This window comes from Mustela nivalis, assembly GCF_964662115.1.
Source record: "Mustela nivalis genome assembly, chromosome: 7".
Taxonomy (NCBI): domain Eukaryota; kingdom Metazoa; phylum Chordata; class Mammalia; order Carnivora; family Mustelidae; genus Mustela; species Mustela nivalis.
Window position 1 is genome coordinate 29,632,163 of NC_139026.1, and position 8,265 is coordinate 29,640,427.

General features: G+C 42.0%; 1 long non-coding RNA gene across 1 annotated transcript; it reads right to left on the reverse strand.

The window, feature by feature from the left end:
* Window positions 1-1,909: 1,909 nt before the first annotated feature.
* LOC309868624 lies at window positions 1,910-7,341 on the reverse strand. Its single transcript, XR_014313756.1, has 3 exons — window positions 7,224-7,341; window positions 5,041-5,163; window positions 1,910-1,998 (listed from the first exon to the last, which is right to left on the reverse strand). It is a non-coding gene; the product is annotated as an uncharacterized lncRNA (long non-coding RNA).
* Between the last annotated feature and the right edge of the window lie 924 nt (window positions 7,342-8,265).

Sequence of the window (8,265 nt, forward strand, 5' to 3'; positions counted from 1 at the left end):
TGGAATCCATGGAAGGGATTCAAAGGCTCTTGGACTCTTGATGTTGTGTGTAAAATTGGGTCTAGGCCTTCCTACATTTTTTGGAGTGTTCTGGCTGTTCATCTGAGATTCCTAACCTTTTCTCCTCCCAGGTGAAGGGTCACTGCTTACAGGTAACGCTTACATTTACTCTGGGGCCTAGAACCAGCCATAGGAACTTGACTGGACGAGTCGATTGAAAAAGATCCTTCCCACAAAGACGCGAACGGCCTTTGCGAAGATGACACTTCTCACCATGCTTCAGTTAGGAATGTTCAGGGGATCCCTTTCCGGAGTTTGAGCACGGCGCTGAAAATACCAGAGGCTATTAATACTGCTTGTATATTTACTTTCATGACTTGGCAAGGATGGGAGCTGCGACATGCAATCTTCTCAGAGATGATGCCGTGGGGTTGGCCAGCCAGCAGGCAGATGTCTGAAGTTTGGCAAGTAACGCTCTCCTCCTCCTCTTCCTCCTCCTCCTTGGAATCACAGAATGGTCTACGGAGGCCATTTGAATTTCCACTCTCTGTAGCTCTAGTCTCTTTTATTAAAAACAAAAAAAACAAAACAAAAACTTTATTGAGATATAATTGATAGGCCATCAAATTCAACTTTTTAAAATGTATAATTTAATGTTTTTTAGTTTAGTTGGGCAACCATCCCCACAATCTCATTTTAAAACCTTCTTCAGAGTCTTTTCTATTTATGTTCTTCTAATAGTTCCAGAATAACACTATGTTTCATTTGTTTTAAAGAAGATTTGTGCTCTGAAATTACCCCTGCGGTTAATCGGCCGTCACATATTTTGGTGGGGGTTGGGAGGAGTCTTAAGAACATATAAGGGCTCCGTGTCTGCTAGTGGCAGAATTTACTCTTTGTGACTCAGTGTTTACAGAGTGCTAGTCGTTTTTTAAAATGTTGAGGATATCTCCTAGACAGAAAGCCAAACAACAACAACGACAAACCTGGACCCTTTGGACCATTTCAATTTGCCCTTTTTGTAGGCCAGAAACAGTGAGTCTCTGTAACTTCACAAGGTTCAGCATAATATAGCTTACCTTACATCTTCATGCCTCCTCCACCGGCATTGCAAAGATACTAAATTTTAGGTTCCATAAAAGTAAAGCAACTTGCTGCTACTGGAAACACACAGCTAAAATTTGTGTTTCTTTGTAATTATTTACAAAGAGTTAAAATACTCTCATCCTCAATTGTTATTCTTCCATTCAACCTCAAATATTTACTAAGTACCTAATATTTACCTAACTAAGGTGGTAGGAAGAAAGATCCAGGCTCAGCCTTAAGGATCACACATTTTTGCTGTCCCTTCTTCTAGCGTTCTTTATTAATTTATTATTTGATAGTTATGCAATGTGTTTGCATTTCCACCTTCAGCAAATTCATTAACTGATTGAGTCTTCATCCTTGCTGCTTCATGGGTAGGCCAAGCCCTTCTTTCCTTCATGCACTCAAGCTTCAATTACACAAAGGCCTTTTTTTTTTTTTTTAAATTCTATAGTTCCCAAGTTCACCAAGTGGACACAATCTTCTGTCAATGTTGCAATGTTTCCACATTGTTAAAGGATGTAATTTTGTGGTTTTCCCAAGTGTAATTACTACCTGCCTCGGCCTTGGCTGAATGCCAGCGATTCTCAATTCTTAAATTTGGAAGTAGATTAAAGCATTTAATTAACACACACACATGCACACAGTATCTTGAACTGTGCAAATCTAGTCCTTAACCGTCAAAGCTCATGTCTGATAAAAGCATCAATAATACAAAAGACACATATAAGTAACTTGTACACATTTCTAAAATAGGACTATTTTCCAATATATTTTTTATGCTACATAAGGTCTTTCAGACATGCAATGGATTTTCCCAGACCTGAATTCAGCTGGAGTATATGCCTGGACCATTGACTTGAGGTGGAGAATTGCGTGTGTCTTTTGGTAATTTTCCTCCAAGTACAGCTCCTAAGTAGAGAAACAGAATGCTGGGAAATTTCTATCATCAGGTTTATACTAAAAAGGGCACAATACTAAGGAAGCAATCTGATGCTAATCAGGGATAATAGTGTTAATTTTGTCCAGAACTGATAGAAAACAGAATTTGTGTGTGTTGGAGAACATTTTATCTGGTTTCTTCATTTTATTTTTTTAATTTTAATCAATTTATTTTTAAAGATTTTATTTATTTACTTGACACACAGAGAGAGATCACAAGTAGGCAGAGAGGCAGAGAGCGAGGGGGAAGCAGGCTCCATGCTGAGCAGAGAGCCCAACGTGGGGCTTGATCCCAAGACCCTGAGATCATGACCTGAGCCGAAGGCAGAGGCTTAACCCACTGAGCCACCCAGGCGCCCTGTTTCTTCATTTTACAAATGAGAAAATGGAATCCCAGAAAAGTTAAGTGACTACTTTGACATTACTTATTAGTTAAAAATTCCAAATTCCAATCCAATAACCTAGATTCCCAGCACAATACTCTTTCTATTGATGTTTTCTCCATTTCACATGTCACATGGGAAAAGATTTCATTATATTCCAACCTGAGCCTCCTTTGTGATCAAAGTTCAGTTTCTTCAACTGTCTTTTCTCTTTCTTACCCTGCCACTATTTTTCTTAAACTCCATTTCACCCCGGCTAGAATCAGACAATCAGTATCAGTGGTCCTCAAGTTTGAGCACACATCAGAATTATCTCAAGGCTTTGCTGAAACCAGATAGGTGAGTCCAGCCCTGAGTTTCTGATTCTGTAGGTGTGCATGCAGGTGAGAATTTGTATTTTTAGGAGCTTTTCAGGTGCTGCTGCGGGTTGGGGACCACACTTTGGGGACTACAAACCTACATGAAACAGAGTTAATGACTCTATGGACAGGGTTTCTAAGGACTGGCTCCTGATGCTTACTCCTTTAGCCTCTGGAAGCATAACAGATTATCAAAGTACCCCATCCAAAAGCTCCTTGCCCTCTGTAGTCTCCTAGCATTGGCTTCTATATTGAGATCTGTGTGAAAATGACCACATGTCTCTGCAGAGGGCCAGTGAGTCAGTCTGGAAAGAAGGCAGCTGTGTATCTTTTCTGACTAGCACATAGCGCCTACCACCCCACCTCCTGACTGGGGCTTCCTTCTTTTTCCCTTGTTAAAATTTCCTTATTAAAATAATTAATGTTGAACATGCTAGTGATAAGAAGATAGCCATAACAAAGAAGTTCTAAGAAGCTCATGTTTTCAATCCTTGAAGAGGCAGAGAATGAAAATACCACTGTAGCGATCAGGTTCTTAGCTGCAGAAATAGAATCGAGGTTAGCTAGTGTAAACAGAAAGAGATTTAATATAAGGTATCAGGTAGCTCACCGAATGTGAGTGGGCTTTGGAGAACCTGGGTTCCACGCAGAACTCTCTACAGGAATGTGGGGATAGTTTTCTCGACTTTATTCTACAGGAAGGGAGACTGGAACGGTTGTTGAGTGAAGCCATCTGTAGTATTTGCCACAGTTATCTTGTACAAATTATGGTTCATTCTTTGTTTTTTTTTTTTTAATTTTATGTATTTATTTGACAGGCAGAGATCACAAGAAGGCAGAGAGGCAGGCAGAGAGAGAGGAGGAAGCAGGCTCCCTGCTGAGCAGAGAGCCTGATGCGGGGCTCGATCCCATGACCTGAGCCGAAGGCAGAGGCTTTAACCCACTGAGCCACCCAGGTGCCCCTGGTTCATTCTTTATTCTCAAGCAAGATGCTGATCAGACATCGGATATCAAGTTTTACAAACTCACATAATGGTCTGTAAATTGCCCAGTGTTGAAAGAGAGATGTGGCAGGGAACTGACTAGTAAATGAAGAATTTTGGAAATAGTTGTTTTAGTATACCAGCCATAGGGTGGTGATCTCTGGTCCATGGGCTCCTGGGACTTCCAGATTCATGACGATGATGTATTTGAAGAAAGACTTCTCTAAAGACAATCTGGTGGCTCTTAAAACCCAATACCAATGACTTTGTTACTGATGGCTCTAGTGTTTATATTTTATACTATGTTCATAATTTATACTGTTTCTGTAGTGTGAGACTATTTATTGAGATTGGAATTCTTAAAAAAAACATATCTGGCTACATATGATTGGGATGAGGATTCATTATACCATTATTCTACAGGGTACATCAGATTAAAAACATCATTGGCCTTAACAATCATCATCCAGTCTTCTTATGAACTCTAAGCTTGAGATTCCTTGGATTACCATTAACCACTACTTGGTCATTACCAAATGGAATCCAAGGCTGAAGAAGCCTGCTTGGATTCCTCATTTTTTTTTTCAAGATTTTATTTATTCATTTGAGAGAGACAGAGACAGAGCGAGCACAAGCAGGGGGAGCAGCAGAGGGAGAGGGAAAAGCAGGCAGAGAGAGAAGCAGGCAGAGGAAGAAGCAGGCTACCCCCTGAACAGGGAGATAGATGTGGGGCTCGATCCCAGGACCTGGAGACCATGACCTGAGCCTAAGGCAGATGCTCCACCATCTGGGCCACCCAGGTGCCCTGCATTCCTCATTTTTCTTTCATGGCAGCCTTGATGGCTGTACCATTGGGTGAACTATTTATGCTGGTAACACAGAGACTCACAATGCCATTAGATATTTTTTTCTCTTATGCGCCTGTCTGGAGGTAGGCAATATAAGATAAATATATTAATTCTGTTATACATAGCACGCAGCTTCTATCTTTGTCCAAGTTGGCTATCGTGACTCTCCCTCAGACACTGGGAAGGGTAAATAGGAAGTGGGGGACACATCCTTTCCAGTTAAGGGTAAAACCTAGAAGTCATACACAGCGCTTCTGGCTCACTTGACATGAGTCAGAACTGAGTCACAGAGCCACACCTCATTGCAAGTGAAGCCAGGAACTGTCATCAATAATTGGAAGGCCTTCAACCCAGTGAAAATCTGGGTGGGGGATTTCAATACCAGAAAGAAGAAGTGAACATTGGTGGATGGCTAGCTCTCTTTGCCACCATGGCTTACCTGACACTGTAGGTTGGTTTCTTCCACCTCAGAGATGCTTTGTGGGCAGACTCTGCTGGGCCGCCCGAGATGAAAGTGAGCTCCTAGCAGGGGTGAGTAAGGGGAGTGCATCCAACCGATTGTCTGGTAAACAGATGAGGGAATAACAGAATCTCAGTGTTGAAAGGAAACCTCAGTCATCACCTAGTCCAACCACTCACCTGAAACATCTCAACTGTCTTTTCAACTTGTCCAATTTTACATGTGAAAACTAACGACTTCCCCAGAGTCACAGAATTAGGGGTGGCAATCAGGACTAGAATCCAGAGAACACGGTAGATTTTATTTTCCTTCTACTGCTCCTGGATGAACCCCTCTGAGCTCTGTTTCGACCACGCTGTGGTCAGAGAAGAGAGATTTGTGTGAATTATAAGCTATAACAATCCATGTATTTTTAGAATTCTGTTAAGTGTCGTAGAATAACTGAGCTAGTATAATGAATTGTAAGGCCCCCTTTCAGTTATTGAAACAGTGGAGTCTTGTTAGAACACAGATCATGATTACACGTCTCTGGATGCCCATACAAGTTGGTGAAAAGGGTATTGACGAGGAATTCAAATGACATGAGCCAGTCTCAGCTATCTACTATCTATACGACTCCAGGAAATCATCTGACTTCTTTGAGACCTGACTTATTTTTAAAATAAGAAATTAGAGATGGTAAACGACTTAGCTGTTGGCACAACATAGGTTCTGACAGATCAGAATAGATGCCATTTCTAAAACAACAACAACAACAACAAAACCTCAATTAAGGGAGCTGGTGCATCCTGGAGGAAGGTAAGCTTTGAGCTCTGTGAGTTTCTCTTGAAATTGAATTGCACACAGTGAAAAGTGGCCATATTAGCCTGCACCATTAGGGCAGGCTAATATGTCACCCTCCGTACATAGGTGACAAAAGGGCGCATTGAAGCCTCGGTCTGATGATGAGATGTTGTTTGTCAACCTCAAGACTGAAATGACTATCAGTAAAAGCAACAAATCCCTGTAAGACTGTTCTGGAACAATGTACTCGTTTTGTCTGTTTAGGAAACCAGAGTTTCCCGGGTCTTCCTGTAAAATAAATTAGAAAACAATGTAGAGACTGGCTTCTAAGGTGGCAAAGAATCCATTTGGTCATAAAAGGGACAGTTTCTAGGGCCCAATTCAAAAGGCTGTCACATTTCATTACATTTCTAAAGACCTCAGCTCCAAAAAGAGGACAATTGTGGGCCTGCAGGTGAGCCTGAATATTATCTTTAGTGAGGTCTGGAGATAAAGGCTGCAATTGAAAGCATTTAGAATGAATTGGACAGAATAATTTTAAATTATGGCCTTGAAATTTCCACTTTGCTTATAGGAATGAGATAAGGCCAAACACTCCAGTTAATGGAACACAAGCTACTAATTTCCTGAAAAAGACAAAAGGAGGGGAGTGCATTGCTCTGATGTGGAATGACCGATGTTCTTTAGTCTCAATGCTGACAGTGAGATAACTGTGTCAAAGGAGAAAGTGATAGGAGAGGCAGCCTTAGATCCAAAGGGAGAAAAAAGAAGGAAGGCTAAACAATGGCTCCTATCAGTTCCAAAGGTGAGCTCACCTTCCTGGCTTTCAGTGATCTCATTCGCCGCCATGGCTCGGTGACCACAGAGCCAGTCTGCTCTCTGCTTCTCTGCGTGTGTGCGCCTGCATTTTAATCATCTGTAAATAGCGTATCCTCCATGGTATTTTTTTCCTGGCTCCTGAAAAAGCAGTGCCTCTCTTCCAAATGCATGAACATGGAATTATCGTCACAATCTCGCCTTATTTACATGAGAATGTGGAAGACGGACCACTGAAGAGCACAGGCTGTTTGGAACGGAAAACTAGTATTCTTCTAGAATATGAAAATCTTAAAGGTCAAACGACCTTCAGAGCTGGGGAGGGCACTCAGATCTCAGGGTCCTGCTGAGAGGGTGGCGTTCCTGGGACAAGCCGGGCCCTTGTCGTCAGAGCAACCCTCCACACCACCCCTCCCCCACTTCCCGACACTCCTACCAGGCCTGTGCTTCTGTGGCCTGTGGAAGAAGTGGAAGCTTTTGTGGTGGACAGAAGAGAAGGAAATGGTGTTCCCCCATGGCCTCCGGTTAGGGGGAGTGGTGGGAGTGGATAGCACTTTACTTACCTTTTTTCTAGGACCTCTAGAAAATAGCATCTCAGAAAAATCCCCCCCTAAGGGGCCTGAATTTCTGACTTTTTTGACTCAGGCTGGAGAGAGCAGACAGGGCTTTTGCTGTTGTGTTGTTGGGGTGTCTGGCTTTGCTCACATCCTGGTTTCCTGAGGGACATTACTTCCTTTCCCAATATCCTTTGGATGTACTATAGATATGCAGGCTCTTGTGTTTCCCTTGCAAGCTTTTCAGGATGAAATGATTCTCTCTAATTTTCTTTCTCTCTCCTTTCCTCCCTCCCTTTTTTCCTTCCTCTCTTCCTCTTTTTCTGCACATTTTTTTTACTCAGATTCTCCTTTGTTTTCCTCCTGAATATGCCACCAGGAGAAAGTCTTGAATGTCTTGAGTTCAGAACAAACTTGGGAAGCTGTGTTTTTATGAAACCACTCAGGAACTTAGGCTGTCTGTAAGTCCCTCCCTCCTCCATAGGAGACCTTAAGCTCTACTTCAGGATGGCTTTAGATCTTTTTCTCAGATCTCCCCGGAATTCCGTGCTCCTATACTATAGTTGGCTATGCTATAGTTGCTAGGAATGAACTGATATTATTAACTTGACCTTTAGGAGGTAGGGTAATGATGCAGTAGGGTAATGAGGAGAGGCTTTAGAACATGCAAAATGTAGTAGCGGAGTCGAAAGAAAGAGAACTTTGGCATTATTCTACCCTAGGTTCAAATCTCAACTTTGTCACCTGTGTGACAAGAAGGCTACCATAACTTTTCTGAACATCAGTTTCCATATTTGAAAACCCGAGGCACTGCCAGCTGACACCATGGGGTTGTTGAAGGCCAAAGCCTCACCTTGAGAAGATGCCTAACAAATGCGAACACTTCCATTTTCTTGCTAATAATAGAGCAGTCCAACTTCCCAATTCTCTTACAACATTTTTTCCTATTGATTGGGCCTACCACTTAGTGAAGGCTTCCTTTTTTGCCAACACTGCTAATGCTGTTCTTAGCATTTTGCTTAATTTAACCTTCATTACAATCTCAGGAGCT